Source organism: Stegostoma tigrinum, chromosome 25 (genome assembly GCF_030684315.1).
Source record: "Stegostoma tigrinum isolate sSteTig4 chromosome 25, sSteTig4.hap1, whole genome shotgun sequence".
NCBI lineage: Eukaryota > Metazoa > Chordata > Chondrichthyes > Orectolobiformes > Stegostomatidae > Stegostoma > Stegostoma tigrinum.
Genome location: NC_081378.1, coordinates 29,148,931 through 29,164,831, shown reverse-complemented (window position 1 = coordinate 29,164,831; position 15,901 = coordinate 29,148,931).

The following is a 15,901-nucleotide window of genomic DNA, read 5'->3' as shown; positions in this document are numbered from 1 at the left end:
AACCAGTCCAACCTGTCTCTGCCTCCCTAACCGGTTCTTCCTCTCACCCATTCCTTCCTCCCACCCCAAGCCGCACCCTCAGCTACCTACTAACCTCATCCCACCTCCTTGACCTGTCCGTCTTCCCTGGACTGACCTATCCCCTCCCTACCTCCACACCTACACTCTCTCCACCTATCTTCTTTACTCCCCATCTTCAGTCCGCCTCCCCCTCTCTCCCTATTTATTCCAGTTCCCTCTCCCCAACCCCCTCTCTGATGAAGGGTCTAGGCCCGAAACGTCAGCTTTTGTGCTCCTGAGATGCTGCTTGGCCTGCTGTGTTCATCCAGCCTCACATTTTATTGTCTTGGAATTCTCCAGCATCTGCAGTTCCCATTATCTCTCATTCCCATGGGTGTACCGTTGGTTTGTCTGTAGGTTTTGTTATTGAAAGTGCATTGGGTGGTAAGGCATAGGTCCACTAGCTTGATGATGTTGTCCTTGCTGATGAGGTTGATGGTGTCTGGTGTATGTGTCTTCTGTTCTTCTAATAGTGTCATGAGTGTTTCTTTGGCCAGGTTGATGTTGATGGATGTGAACAGGGCTGTTACATCAAAGGAGACCATTATTTCATCCTCTTCTATCTTGGTGTCTTTGATGGTGTTCAGGAATTCTTGGGTGGAGCGAATGGAGTGGTGGGAGTCTTCTACTAGGTGTTTTAGTCTTTGGTGTAGTTCCTTGGCTAATCTGTAGGTTGGTGTTCCAGGTAGCGACACTATGGGCCTGAGGGGGGCTTCTGGTTTGTGAATTTTTGGTAGTCCGTAGAAGCATGGTGTGTTGGATCCATCTGGTTTCATTTTTTGGAAGTCTCTCTTGTTTAATTCTCCAGTGAGGAAAGAAGCTACAGTATTAACTTATGGGGTGAGATCAAACTTGTCATCCCTGAATTCAACTCAGGAGAACTAGTCATGGTCATTGCAAATGGATCACTGGAAGATGAGAACAAATTAGGCAAGTGACTTACTGTTTTGCTTAAGTCTGGGCTCTAAGTAATACAGTTAACAAAAGTGGACACGTTTCACATTTGGAAGGCAAAGTGTTGTTTAATTTAAATGCAAATACATTGGCTGATGTTTGATTCATTATTCAATTAATAACTAAAGGGAAAGACCAAGACCTGAAGCACAAACCTGATGAAGAGAAAGGATGCAAGATATGGTTTTCGAAACACTCTGGGGTTTACCAAATGATTCTCAGGAAATTAAGAGATAAAAGGATTGCCTGCAGAAAGATTTTCTATGGAATTTTGTAGCATTGCTTAAAACACACACTGTACTGAAAGATGAGTGGCCAAGGGCTTGATGTGGTGTATCTAAGTACAGGATGGGCTTGAGGCTCAATTACACATTCCCAACTTCGAGCAGTAGATGTATTTGTGGTTAGCGTCAGTAAGCATCCAGAATGTTTGGAATGTGGGTCATGAAGTTGAGTTCCTTTTGATCTTGGTGGGCTAAATTACATTACATGCTTGTCACGAGGAACTACTGTTTTCTAACATTTTCGAAGACTGACTGATGTTTATAAGACAATAACGTTGATCACAACCCTTAAGCTGCGCAGAATGCTAAATGAAAATTTCCAATGCTTAATACTAAAGATGAAAAAATTAAGACACACACAAGAGGTACATCAGGGTAGTGGTTATGAAATTGTGGTCATTTGGGAGAATGCAGATGTAAGCAGTCCTGAATTGGCTTTGGGCCAGTCAGTGCACATGTGTTGAAGTCACGAGTTATTAGACAAGTCCAAACCCAAAAGGAATTTTATAAGCATCTAGGATTCACACAGTAAATTGTATAGTGTATACGTGGAGTTCTTTTCTACTCTGCCAAAACAAAAAATAAACTTATCTGTCATCTCAATACACATCACAACCAGTTACCTACTTTCAAGATGTGGCCATCATTATAATGTAGGACCAGAGGCCATCAATTTATATACACCTAAGGAAACAGCAAAGCATTAAGTAAGCAAATCATCTGTTTTAAGCATTGGTTCGTGCATAAATTTCAGAACACAAATTGGCCTGGATATTGGAAGAACTTCACCGTTCTTCTTATATATATGCCATGCGAGTTTACATCCATAGCAGAGAACACAGCAACCAATTCACAATGGGTGACGATGTGTTCAGCAAACCACTACTGACCATATTTTTAAAACTCGTAAACTCTACCCCCTCTAGAGTAAAGGCGGCAAATGTGTAGATATGTCTAAAAATATCCCTTCAAGCTGCACATCATCCTGACTTGGAATGACATTATCCCTTCACTGCCTATAGATCAAATGCGGAACTCTCTTCCCAAGGGCACTGTAGGGATACCTGCACTAAACGAACTGTAAAAGTTCAAGAGTACAGTGATTCCCATATCAAATAAAAATCCTATCCATAGAATAACACTTTCAATAGCTTGAACAGTTTCAGTACTGCAGTCAACTCTCAAACAAGATTATGTTTTCATGATTTATTGCCTGGCTGTACAAATGATAATGGTATTAATAATGCAGAGCTATGGAGATTGACATGCAAACATAATGGCCTAATGGAATTCTGATTTTGCATAAAAAGAATGGAAATGATGTTGTCTGGTTTAATATAATGCATAGTTTTCAATGACATATAAAGTTAAAGCAAGTTATATACTTCACCCGGCATTTTTGTCAGCATATGAATTTCCATTAATACGAACATAATAATTAAATATACCAGCAGAATCATCTTTATTGCAGACTTAAATTTTATGAAGGAATCCATAAAGAAATCTAGCCGCAATGTGAGATTAGAAGGTTTAGAAGAGTTATTTTCTGATAACTGAAAGATTATACAATTGGTTGCATTCCTTTTTAAAAGGGTGAATGAAGTTCACAATGCCTGATCACAGGTTACTGCATGTAGGGTCTAGTCAGTCTTCTAGCAATAAAAGAATATTTGATAAGAAAGAGATGCTCCCAAAGTGGCCAGGTAGCATATTTTTGTTTGCAAACAGACAGCAATGGCACCCTAGTCTAGTATTGTGTAAGACAAGTTTATACTGATAATTCTGGTCACAGTCAACTGAAATTTTTGAAACTGACCTCAACCAGTGAATTAAAATATAACCTTAAAACATGATTTTTAATCACAATGATCATACAGTTTGGCTTCCCTAGAAATGATGAGGCCCAAACCATTTCTGTGGAAAATAATAGTCATGTCAATTTTCTTTGAATGGAGGAGATTTGGAGGAAATCCTGATTTGGAATTTAAGAGTAATAAAAATCATAATTAGCACATAAAGGGACTAAACCTAATTACAATTAAGATATCACCATACATAAGAAGTTATTTATGTAGCCCAAGACACACTAAGTATTGGTAACAAATATTAGATTTGCTTATCTCCTTTGTACATCCGTCATGATAAAGATACAGTTGCCTGAGATCAATGAAGAAAATTACTCCTCAATTGTCTTCGTCTTATCTCACTAATTCTTTAGTCACCAATCAGCAATTAAGGGAGATACCAATTTATTAATTTCATATCATTCTTAAAATATTTTACAGGAACCATAATCAAATTTAAAAGCCTTATTCTCTACCAGAAAGAAGAATGATGGTCAAGAAAGGTCTTATTCACAACCCAAAAGATTCCTCTGCAAGGGCTATCCTTAACTTCCAAGGGACCTTGCAGATTTCAGTTAAGAGAATGTTTTATTTCCATCCATACCTCCTAGGGCAATTATACTTTGAGAAGCCCTCATGGTGTGCAACCTGCATCAGTATCACTCATCTCTCTTGATAGAGCCTCCTGCTTTTCTGGCTCTCTGCCTGATTTTGCAGCCTTGGAAGCTTGCTCTCTCTCCTTAATGCTGAACAGTAATTAGATTTCTCCTGATGTCAGAGCCCTAAAGCCCATAGTAAATTCCAGACCACCAAGCTAGTTTTATTTCTGGTCAAATCCATGTAAGATGGAAAATGCTGATCCCTCATTATTTTTGGACATGTTACAGAAATATTACTGCAGCCTTTAGAGTGAGCAGAATAATAAAACACTGTCAAGGCAGTGTATTTGCCAGTTATTTGTACAATAAGTCACTATTAAACACCTCAAATTGTGTATGACTGCAAGGACTGTGTTAAAGCATTGCAACATTTGAACAAAGTTAAGGAAATGTTTTCATGATTTGCCATCTATCAAGTTGCAAGTTAAAGTCTGAAATTAAATAAGCCACTGAATTAAAATGACATTCCACTCCTTTACTGCATTTCAAAAATCTAGTACGCAGTTGTATAGAATGTAGAATTCTAACCTCTGAATAGAACATTTAAACTAAATAGAGGAAATATGTCCCAGAAATCACCTGCACTGCAGCCACATTCTGGTTGTGGGATGTGAGAGAGGCACCTAAAGGTCTAAGTGTTGAGTGGCATTCATGTGCTTCTTTTAAACTCATGAGGTTCACTACCTGCCACAGTGACAGATGTCTCTGTAGGTGTCTGGAGAATCGTGTAAAAAGATCATTCTTCTTATATAGGGGTCCTACATTTATAGTACCCTTTTGAGAAATTAGTTTGCCCTAGTGCCTGACGTGCCACATGATTTATCATCCCACAAATTATATTGATAACAGATAGCAAATCCTGCAGGAGATCTTTTTAAAAGGCTCATTCATGCAATTACTGCTGGTTGCTGATTTATCATTGTGGGCTGCTTGATCATTTCCAAACATTTTGGTGCTTGTGTTCTGTGTGTAACAACAGGATTTTGACTCCTGTGAACAACTTTATGCTATTGCTGCATTCTTTTTGCCTGCTTTGAAAACAGCTTTGTTGTAACTATAGGGGTTTGGTAAGTTTGCATTCTGGATGTAGGAGGATGACAAAGATACAATAGAAGACAGAGTTAACAGCAGCAGAAGAGGCAAAATGATGGTCCTGCACAAATGATCATTTACAAAAAAGTGGGTCTTAAGGGAATCATTCCTTACACCTCAAAATCACTGAGGAGCAATGTACCCATTGACTATGCATCACTAAAGAGGACAGTCATTTAGGGCCACCACCTTTTGGAGTCACTGATGGAACCTCAAACCAGACGTTGGTCAACATTTTCCATAGCCACAAAGATAATAAATGCCGTAGTGGTTATCCAAAGAATTCCATCAACAAGTGTGTTCTCAGTGAAAGGAATGAGGTGAAGGAATTGAAAGTGAGGGGTTCCTTAAAGCATGATGGTGCAAATAAAGAAGGGTGCTGCAGGAGTGAGGAAAGAAGCTACAGTGAGAAGCAAGAGTGTACAACTCCCTTGAGTTCATTGAACTTTTACCGTGACATTGAAGCTGGGAACTAAGCTTCCAGCATTGTCCTTTTCAGCAATCTCTTCCCACCGGTAAAGGTGTTGCTGACCACATACCACACCCTCTCTCTCTCTCTCTCACACACACACACACACACACACACACACACACACACACACACACACACACACACACACACACACACACACACACACACACACACACACACACACACACACACACACAAGGCACGACTGCCAAACCCCACAGATAACTGAATATCTTTTGGCCTAAAAGCTAAACGAAGATCTCCAGTGTTGTGTCAGACGATCTGGGTGCTTGGAGCTCCAGCAACAATTGTGAATTTCCTCTGCTGCCTGCAGCATAATGCACCTCCACTTTAAAAGGTGCCAGCTGCCTTAAAGTGGCAGCAGTGATACAGAATTTACACCCCTCAAATACGTGTGCAACCGATTGCCAAAACATTATAGTGCCAGCTCTTTCTGCCCGACTCATTGTGAAGTGCTCTGTCCTCAGGTTTCATTTTGTTTTTTGGGACCAAGTGAAAATGCATGGCAGCACATGTTTTCTGCTAGAATTAAACTTTTACCTAATATTTCTCTGATATTTGTTAATCATCTTGTGGGTTTTTTGGGCAGACTCAGTTGTATTTCCAATGTATGATACCATATTGTTCATAATTCTTTTACTATTGACTTTATTCCAGCAATCACATTCAAATGACAGTAAAAGATGTGTGCATAATAAGGTAGATTTTGTATATTGTAACTGAGGTCAATTTGCTGTAGTGTGGTGTGAACACTGCTTATAACTGTTTACATTGCACTGAAGTTCACAGTGGATGCAAAGTGAAGCATTCTCATTTTTAGAATTCAGATTAAAACATAAATGCAATGGTATAATCTCCAGAATGAGGGAGGTGGAGCAATCCAAGGACCACTGGAATAGAATAACCCAGACCTTTAATATATTGCAAGAACATAACAGTCAAAGACTAAATGCCATCATATCTCAATGCATATCCTTGCTAATTATTTTTGTTTTCCAACATGGAATATATAAGAAGATGAGAAGTTGCCATGTACTACATATACCACATGTGTTATTTGTGCTGTCACATGGAATAATTTTTGCTCAGTACTGTGTTGAAAATGTGCTTTTTGAAATCATTTATGATATTATTGGTAGAAATAAACAGACCTTGAACTTTTTCAGAAGTTACGTTTGTGAAATACAGGCTACTTATTTGAAGTCACTGCATCTGTAATGCTTTCAAAGAACTTTCACATGAACCAGTTTTTGTAGTTTTGAACATAGGTATTCAGTGAGAAATTGTCAGAGGCAAAAATCATTGTCTTCTCTTTTTTTGGAACTCCTCTCCTCAGAATTTTGTGAATTAAAAACCCACTGGAAGATCGCACTGCAACATGCAGAGGGCTGTCGAAACAATAATCTGATTCTACACTATTGTCTTCAGGATAACAGAATTCAACCAGTCACAACTGATACGGGGGTAACGCAGTACCATTAATTTCTGTGGACAATAACATTGGCTGAAGACTGACAGCATTTGAATAACATATCAACAATTCTTCTTCTTTAACGGCCATTTAGCCAAAGTTCTTTTCAGACATTATTCTGCAGAGCTATCTTTCCAGGATTGGATGTTGCAATGTGTGATTTTTTTCAACATATTTGTATATTTTAAATTTTTTATTATTACTGTAATTTTTGCAGCTTCACTCAAGTAAATGTTTCAAGTAAAGCTAATCCTTTATCAGTTAGCTGAAGGAGAATGGCTGATTATAGTTGAACAAAGGATACATACAGTGAAAGCTTCTTGCCTTGCATTCATCCAGACAATGTACAGTATATATCCTCTGCACAATGGTGGCTCAGTGGTGAGCACTGCTGTCTCACAGCACGAGAGACATGGGTTCGATCTCACCCTCGGGCAACTGTGTGGAGCTTGCATATTCTCCCCATGCCTGTGGGGGTTTGCTCTGGTTTCTTCCCACAGTCCAAAGATGTGCAGGTTAGGTAGTTTGATCATGCTACAATTGCCTGTAGTGTGTAGGGACATACAGGCATGGCAGATTAGCCTGGGATTGAGCACAGGTACACAACTGGGAAGATGCTCTTTGGAGGGTCAGTGTGGACTCTATGGGCTGAATGGCCTGCTTCCACACCTGAGGGATTCTATCGCTCAGAATTAGGAAACAAATGGTTTTTGATTACAAAATCATATTTATTGCTGGGTAGTGTGGTGTGAGTTTTGGAAATGCACGCTACCTTGCTTTTTGTGAGCAGCCAAAGGAGCATGCTGTTTGACATGATCCATCAATCTTTGGGACATACTAACTACATACCTCGTATCACATTGGCACTGAAATTCACATGCCACTTTAAACATTTGTGTGATAGGACAATTTCTCGAATTGAATATTTGCTCCATAATTCTTAATGGATAAATTATATTGACAATCAATGGAGAATTTTCAGTCCTGATCACAGTAAGATGCACATGCTATATGAAGTGATATATAGGACCCTGTTATTTGCAGTCAGAAAGAACAAGTATACTGCACATTGTCTATGCAACAAAGTAGTGAAAGCCATTCACTGGTTCATTTTTCAGGGCAATGCCTTGGCCAATTAAAGTCAAACCTGTCTTGGTTAAAATTTAAACAAAACTTGGCAGTTAATAATCAGCCATCATTAACTGATGTACGCCCCACGCCCCATACCTGTACCAATTAGTTTTCTCTGCCTAATCAATCAACATTCTACTTCTCATTCAGTATAAATGCTGGTTTCCTTTCTCTTTAGTATTCTTGCAAATAGCCATAATGAATGCAAGGCAAAAGGTTTAAGCAAACTGCACCATTTTTCAGTAATGCTCAAGTTCTGCAGTACCAAGTAACAATTTGTGAACTTGGCTGACTTGTTTCTGACATGAGCTATATAGGGTTCAACGTATAAAATTGGCAATATCATTTTCCTCAGAAATTCAAACTCTTTTGTTGTGAGGGAGGAGTGTGTCAAGAAAGATAATCAGTCCAACCCTTCCAACATGGTTGTGCTAGTACAATAGCATCCTGATCCAGCTCTGGATTAAAACATAATATGACTCAGAGTTAGACAAGTGACTTTGTTACCTTCAGAACTCTGCAGTTTGAGATTGCATTTTATGGGAAAAGAGTGAGTTTGGGGCAGATTTCAACTGTCCACTTGGTTAATTTCTACCAAGCAAGTTAATCTAGGGAAGCAGTGTATAAATCATCTTGATCGTTACGAGGTGAGGCAAAAAAATGTCTCATACGTCATCTCAGAAGTATAATTAATATCCGGAGCATTGGACAACTCATAAAACAGGTATCAAGTGTGACACATTTTCACCACACCCAAAGTGAAATTCCATCCTACATTTCCTCAGGTTTGCCAATTATGGGGAATTGCAAGGTAAATATTAAATTCCCTCATTACCAGAGAGCTCAGCAATAATTATTTATCAACTCTAATAGATAATGCCTGAAATTAGATTGGAATCTAATGGAAAAGTCTGATTTGCTGTGTTCTTCATACCATTTCTATTTATTCTTAGACTGGCCCTGTATTAATGAAAAGTTGACAATTTTTTCACCTTGTTTACCATCATACAGCGCAATGCCACAATTTGTATCAAAATACCTTAGTGACAAGAATGATACTTGGCTGTTCATAGTCTTCACTGTCCTCAGCCAAAGGGTTTGTCAATTTTTTTTAAATGAAAACAGTACAAAATACATAGAGCAGTAGCATATGGTTTCTGAGTTATAGCCAAGAACTAACTTATTCCTCTGGTTTGTCAGAATTGTTCTTTTTTGTTTGATCTAATGCCAAGAGCACTCCTGCCATCCTGCTGTTGACTGTATGTGTGGGGGTGTTTATTTTAATAATAAATATCTGTTTCAGAAATCAGTTTGAGTATACAACCCCTAATGTTTGAAATGGACTCTCAGCACCTGAACTACTAGAGTGTCCAGTGGGAGTCAAAAAGAACTGTTACAAACTCTCCCAGTAATGAATACATTGTCTCCTGTCCTAACATGAAGTACTGTATCCTTGTTTGAGTGTAGATTCTTTGCCTGCCTTAAGCATGGCCATTGGCACAGAAAGGTTAGAGCAAAAGCAGTGATACCCATGACAGTGAATTCTTTAACCCTCAGCCAAGAATCATGTTGGTATACCTTCAGTACACCTAGGGATAAGAAGTGAACGGGGTTTACTGTTACTGTCCGTGGTATCTATCTGGGTTCAGGCCAACGATTTTGACCAGAATAATTTATAAGTGGATAAAATACTCCTTTTCATTAAAGTTTCAAACATGTTGTTTATTCCTAACAATATTCAAAGACCATGGTCTTTGAGAGGAAAGTTTTTTTCCCTGATTTAAATTCATGGATTTAAAGGTTACAGCTGAATGGTCTTGCCTTGAGAGACAGGGAACTATCATTCTCAGATCATATTCAGCTCCTTAGTGCAATCAGAACTCTGATGCATTTCCCTTACCACATGGCATCGACCAGGTGAGCTTTCATCACCACAGCAGATTCAGTTAGAGGTCATTAATGGGATATGGTTTCCGGAATTATAGCCCAAGAAATTTCAGTTCCTCTAAATGAGAAAACGTGCAATATCATTATAACATTGAAATTGCTACTGTGTTTTAGAAATTGAGCAAAGTAAGGAGATGGTGGACATCAATTGTCTGAGGAAATAATTGGCACTTTAGGAAACTTAGAAGCCAATGTAGTTGTTACTCTTACTGTGATGAAAAAAAACCCTAAAGCCAATCCAGTTTGTAACATATAGGTGGTGCAGGAATTCACCATCATTTAAAGGATGTTGCATTTAGTCATTATTTGCTTTTTGCCAGAAGCTTGTACCTGTCAATGAAAGGCATTTTCATGAATAGTGGCTTATGATAATGCATGAGAATTCTTTTACTCACGACATTGAATAAATAACATGCCAATGTATTTTAATTGATGGGAAGATCAAGAAAGTGTTGTAATAGAACTCAGAAGAATGGTACGTTTTGCCTCAAGAGAAGGTGGAATATCATTTAGTCTTTGAGCTCCACTTGGGAGTAATGAGAAAAAAATACATACAAAACAGGGCATCATTACATTGGGTTGTGCCCTTCAGGCAAACTGAATCGAGATTATACCACTTTATATAAGGTTAACACTGTGAGGTGTGCTTGTTATTTTGCATGTGGGCAATACTGAAGCCAGAAAAATAACAGTCAGAACTGTATTCATACACCAAATGATCTATAATGCTTATGTTAAACATGTTTTATTTCAGAAGTCACACACCACCAGATTATAGTCCAACTGGTTCATTTAAAAACACAAGCTTTCACAGCGCTGCTCATTAATCAGGTGAAGTCATTTCACTCCGAAAGCCTGTGATTTTAAATAAACCTATTGAACTATAGCCTGGTGTCATGTGACTTGTGACCTTGTTCACCCCAGGCCAACAACGGCATTCCCCGTCATGCTTCATTTTATAACAGGCTTCATGTAAAATTAGGAATGCTATCATGTTGGCTGAAATCTAAATTCCTAAATTATGATTTCCCACATTAGCACATTTAACTGGGTTCATACCTCTACCAAAACTTTTTTGGTGGATTTTGATAACCAACCAGCTGTTGCTAAAACAACTCAGCTATCTGCAGTACTAAAATTAAAACAGAAATTGCTGGAGAAGCTCAGCAAGTCTGATAAAATCTATGAACAGAAAGCAGATTTAACATTTCAAGGCCAGTGATTCTTCTTTAGAATAGCATGATTGTGGGTACGCATGTGGAAATAACCTGAACAGGTTATTGTATTTGTACCTTCTGAAGAAAATTCACAATTAAATGAACTTCAACCTGGTATCCCCATCACTGATTTCATTCAATATCTAGAGAAACAAGATGACTTTCTCATCAAACTATAATGATATAATTGGAATAGTCCCCTATAAATTCAGAGAAAACCTGTCACAGTTAATGGAGGAAGTGAGACAAACCTACTACCTATTAATTGATTACACAAGTACAATAACTATGTAAAATACCATCTACACTTGTTTATTCTCAATCAGAAATTTAGTGAAATTTCAATGACATATTGTCCTGAAGATGTTCCAAAGTACTTCATTGCTAATGAATTACTTGTTGAAAGACTTATTCTTTTTGGGTTTGTTGGCAAGCAGTAAGGTTCCACAAATAACCACTGAGATGAATCACTAGTGTTTACTTTGCGAGTTGTGGAAAATGTTGACTAAAGCACATTGTGATATTTACCATGAGATACCCTCGAAACGTGCCAGAGAAATTTATGATTTCTCCATTCCAATGGGAGTGAATGTCTAATGGTTTAACAATTCTTCATCACTCTCAAACAACATCTCTAGTACAAAAGATTTACTTTAAGTTTCTTGGGCTATAATTCCAGAAACTGTATCCCATCAATTCCTTCAAATTGCAATAATTGTTTGAAATTTAGCAAAACTTAATTTGAAATAACATATTCTCATTTGTTTCACCTTTCTTTTATATTTATTTTAAATCCATCTTTTCTCCCCTCTCTTAATTCGCATTCTGTGTATAATTCTACACTGATAATAAAGTGTGAAGCTGGATGAACACAGCAGGCCAAGCAGCATCTCAGGAGCACAAAAGCTGATGTTTCAGGCCCGAAATGTCAGCTTTTGTGCTCCTGAGATGCTGCTTGGCCTGCTGTGTTCATCCAGCTTCACACTTTATTATCTTGGATTCTCCAGCATCTGCAGTTCCCATTATCACTGATATAATTCTACACTGAATATTTTAACTGATATTTCTAAAATAGAAGAAGAAGTCATCTGGAATTACACAGCATAAGTTCCCTACAGCCTAAATATGATGTGACTATTTCATCCTCCTTTCTGCATTTCATTTAATCTAAAGATTTGTGATCATGTTTCAAGTGTTAAAATCCTCTTCATATAGAACATTTTTTTTCAATTCTTCTTGGAACTATACTCATATTCTGTGCCAGATATTCAAGACGCACTTTCTATGATACAGTTATATTGACGAAGAAAATTGGATTTGGATGTCTATTTTCAGAAATTGTTTTTGTTCTTGTATGTCCAGAGGGCCATGGAGTCAATCTGAATTCCTCATTGTGCAAGTAATAGTGTCCCAGGACCAATGGATGTTTCAGTGTTAAAGAACCTGAATGCTGTGATGATACTATGGCCTTAAGAGGTGTATTTGTCCTTTTTTTTAAAAGAGAGGTTTGAAGGCAGAGGCACTGAGCAGATTATGGAAAGCCCTTAAAGTAAACAACTTTTGAGTCATTGATCTTAAGTTGGAGCAATAGAAGCAGCCTGAAATGGGGTAGGGGTTCCTCTGAACCAGGATTTTTAGCCTTTTTAGATTCTCGGTAGCAGTTGTTGTTGGGTCTCTTCAGGGTTTGGAAGCTGTTGTACATCTCTCCCTGCTACGCACTCTCTCAGAGTTTTCTGCTGGAGTTTTTCCTACTGGACTGGAGAATGGCCTGTGAAACAATCTTTTTTTAATCTGAATTTACCTTTTGCCAAGGGGATGTTTCTGGGATGTTACTAAACTGAAACAGTTACTGTTTAGTAGTTAAATAATGTATTATTCTGTTAAGTTTTTCAATAGAGTCAAGTCATTCTAGTTTCTGCTTTTGTTGCATTTTGAGTGTGCTTTGCTTCAAATCTGGTAGTTTTGTATCTGGATCACAGTGCTTTACACTTACCTTTAAAATAAGAAGTAGTTGGGGTCTAGTGCATCTGCTTAACATATTTTGAGGGATGTTGGTTTGGTCCTTTACAATAAGAATATCAGTTTAAATTTCAGTACTACCAAAGTTAGTCTGCTGCCTTGTCTTTCCAGATTTTTTTTATAAGAAAAGAGCTAGAAGAACAACTTCAAAAAGTCTGACAATACTAACATTTGTCCAATCATTATGTACGTAATAGCGCACTAAGATGTTGTCCCAGCCAGTTTGCTTTGGTCAAGAGTAATTGGTAACCTTCTGCCACCTGATGAATCAAGCCTGAGACTGAGATTTCACTGAGTGTAAAATCACAATTTGCATACAACATTCACACTATTTAAGACATATATTTAGTAATTACACAATTTCAATACTATTTATTTCTTGAAAATTGTAGATGTTGAATACTTTTAAGCATTATGATTCTTCAGCTAGAGATATCTGTGAACTAAATAATACTGTCATGGTCTATTGACATCTAATGTTCTGCATTGATCCTTTCCTTGTGTTGTATGAGCATGGGGTGCTGACCATATTAGAGTGATTAGTTATTACTGTTCTTTTTCAGAATGCATGTACTGGGTCTACTCAGTCTAAAATGGTAAAGGAAAACCACTGATAGTGTAGTCAGAAGACATTATTGTCTTAAACATGATGTAATTCATTACAAAATAGCAACTTGCAGTAGTAACGTTGATGCTGTTACTAAAAATGTGAGGAGTCATGGCTTGTGGGTCCTGTTCTTCAAGACTAAGAGCTGCTCTGCATGCCCCCACCCAAGTCCTTATGACATTATCAGAATCACAGAATTATTATGATGCTAAAGGAGGTTCTAATGCCTGGTGCCCATCCCCTGCCTTTCCTCAAAGTCAGATAAGTTACAAATCCAAAAATTCACCCAATTCCCCCTTGAACACCTCAATTGAAGATGCTTCTACCATATTTCCTTGCAGTACATTCTGCACCCTAAGTACTTGGTGTGTGAAAAAGATTTTTCTCACATCAACCTCTTTCCTTTGCTTGTCAATTTAAATTTATGCATTTTTCTTTTTGTTCCTGTTATAAGTGGGAACAGTTTCTCCCAAACTATGCTGTCTAACCAATTTATGATTTTGAAATCCTCTACCAATCTCATGTCTGCCAAATTCTCTCCAAGGAGAACGATCACAATTTCTTCAATCTATCTCATAGCAGAAATTTCTCATTCCTGGAATCATTCTTGTAAATCCCACGAAGTCTCATGCTCTACCTCTCTCACTACTACCTGCAACGTCTTAACCTCTTGCTCTCTCCCATCCCAACTCTGGCAGCATTAGCCCCGCACACCCACTGCACTGCAAACTCACTCACCCAGGACATTTGCCCACCTGCGCTAATGGTGCCACCAGGTTAATCTGTTATACTACCGACCCTTCTCTCATTCCCATTATATGGCAGAAAGTGTCAAGACTGGTTATGTGCTGGCTATCATTTGGCTCCTTACCTCTAATAAAGAGAGGATCCTGGCTCTGATTATTCTGAGCAGCGCGAGGACTGTATTCACCGTTGCCCTTTACTCTGGGAATGCCTGTGTGAAGGCTATCCTCCTTGTTTGGAGTGAGGTCTGCTGACCCTGATGACAAGCTCTCTAGTTTTCTGTCTGCACTAAAAGAAAACACTGCAGTAATATGAGCCTGGTATCTCTGACAAAAAAGGCAAATCAAGGCAATGCAACTTAGCAATGCTGTGAGCATCCAGGCATGCTCAGAGTGAGTGAACTCTATGAAGTCAAGTGAAAATTCCTGAGTCACATCCTGGTCTTGTCCACGAACTGGGTGCAAGTCGCTGATCACATAATGTCCTTGCTGCAGCATTGTAATAGTACTTGCTGGTAGTCGTGTAGCACTGAAGTGTAGAAGCATCCTATAAGTGGATGATAAATGTGTTACAAGGGTTGTTCGAGGCAGGCATGTGTTCAGATGCTAATGTCCATGATATGAGGTGTATATATCTGATGACATTGGTTCATGCCCTGAAATACTGGTGCCCAATATCTAACATGGTGGTTGTTTGAAATAAGCGGTGATCTGAGTCTGCCAAGTGCTCACTGGTCTCCTTGTTAAGTTTCTTGATGTTGAGCTAAATTAACGAGTTTGGTAAGACGGGACGCTGAATAGAACTGAAGCAAGTTAACAAGTTGTTTAACAACAGTAATCACTGTCAATTGGCAACTAGCCTTGTAAGAATCTTGCCACACTCTTTATGCAAATCCTAAAAGGTAGAGCATGTTGGCCTCAACATCAAGATGGGCCTCACTGCATTTATCCCAATCCCCCACACCCCCAATTCTGCAACACATCTCAGTATCACACACTTCTCCCAGACTCCTATAACTCTCTGTCCTATTAGTTTTGCCTCCTGCCCAGTGGCCAGCAAAACAATGCTGCCTGGCAATCACAGCTCTAGATCAAGCATTAGGTGAGAGGGGATCTGCAAAGAAGAGTCAGGATTGGTTCAGGACAAGAGGATCAGCAGATTATAACAAGGGCCAGGGAGAATTGCAATCAGCAGAAGGAGTGGCTGTTGGTTTACTTGAGGGAAGCACTGCTGTTTGTCTTGCCACTTGGAGAAGTCTGGTCCTATCCCTATCTTGCTATTGTACTGAAGAGCCCAGTAACCATCATGAAGGAGTTAACATGAAGGCCCAGTTCTGAAGGGTCACTGGACCCAAAATGTTAACTCAGATTTCTTCCCAC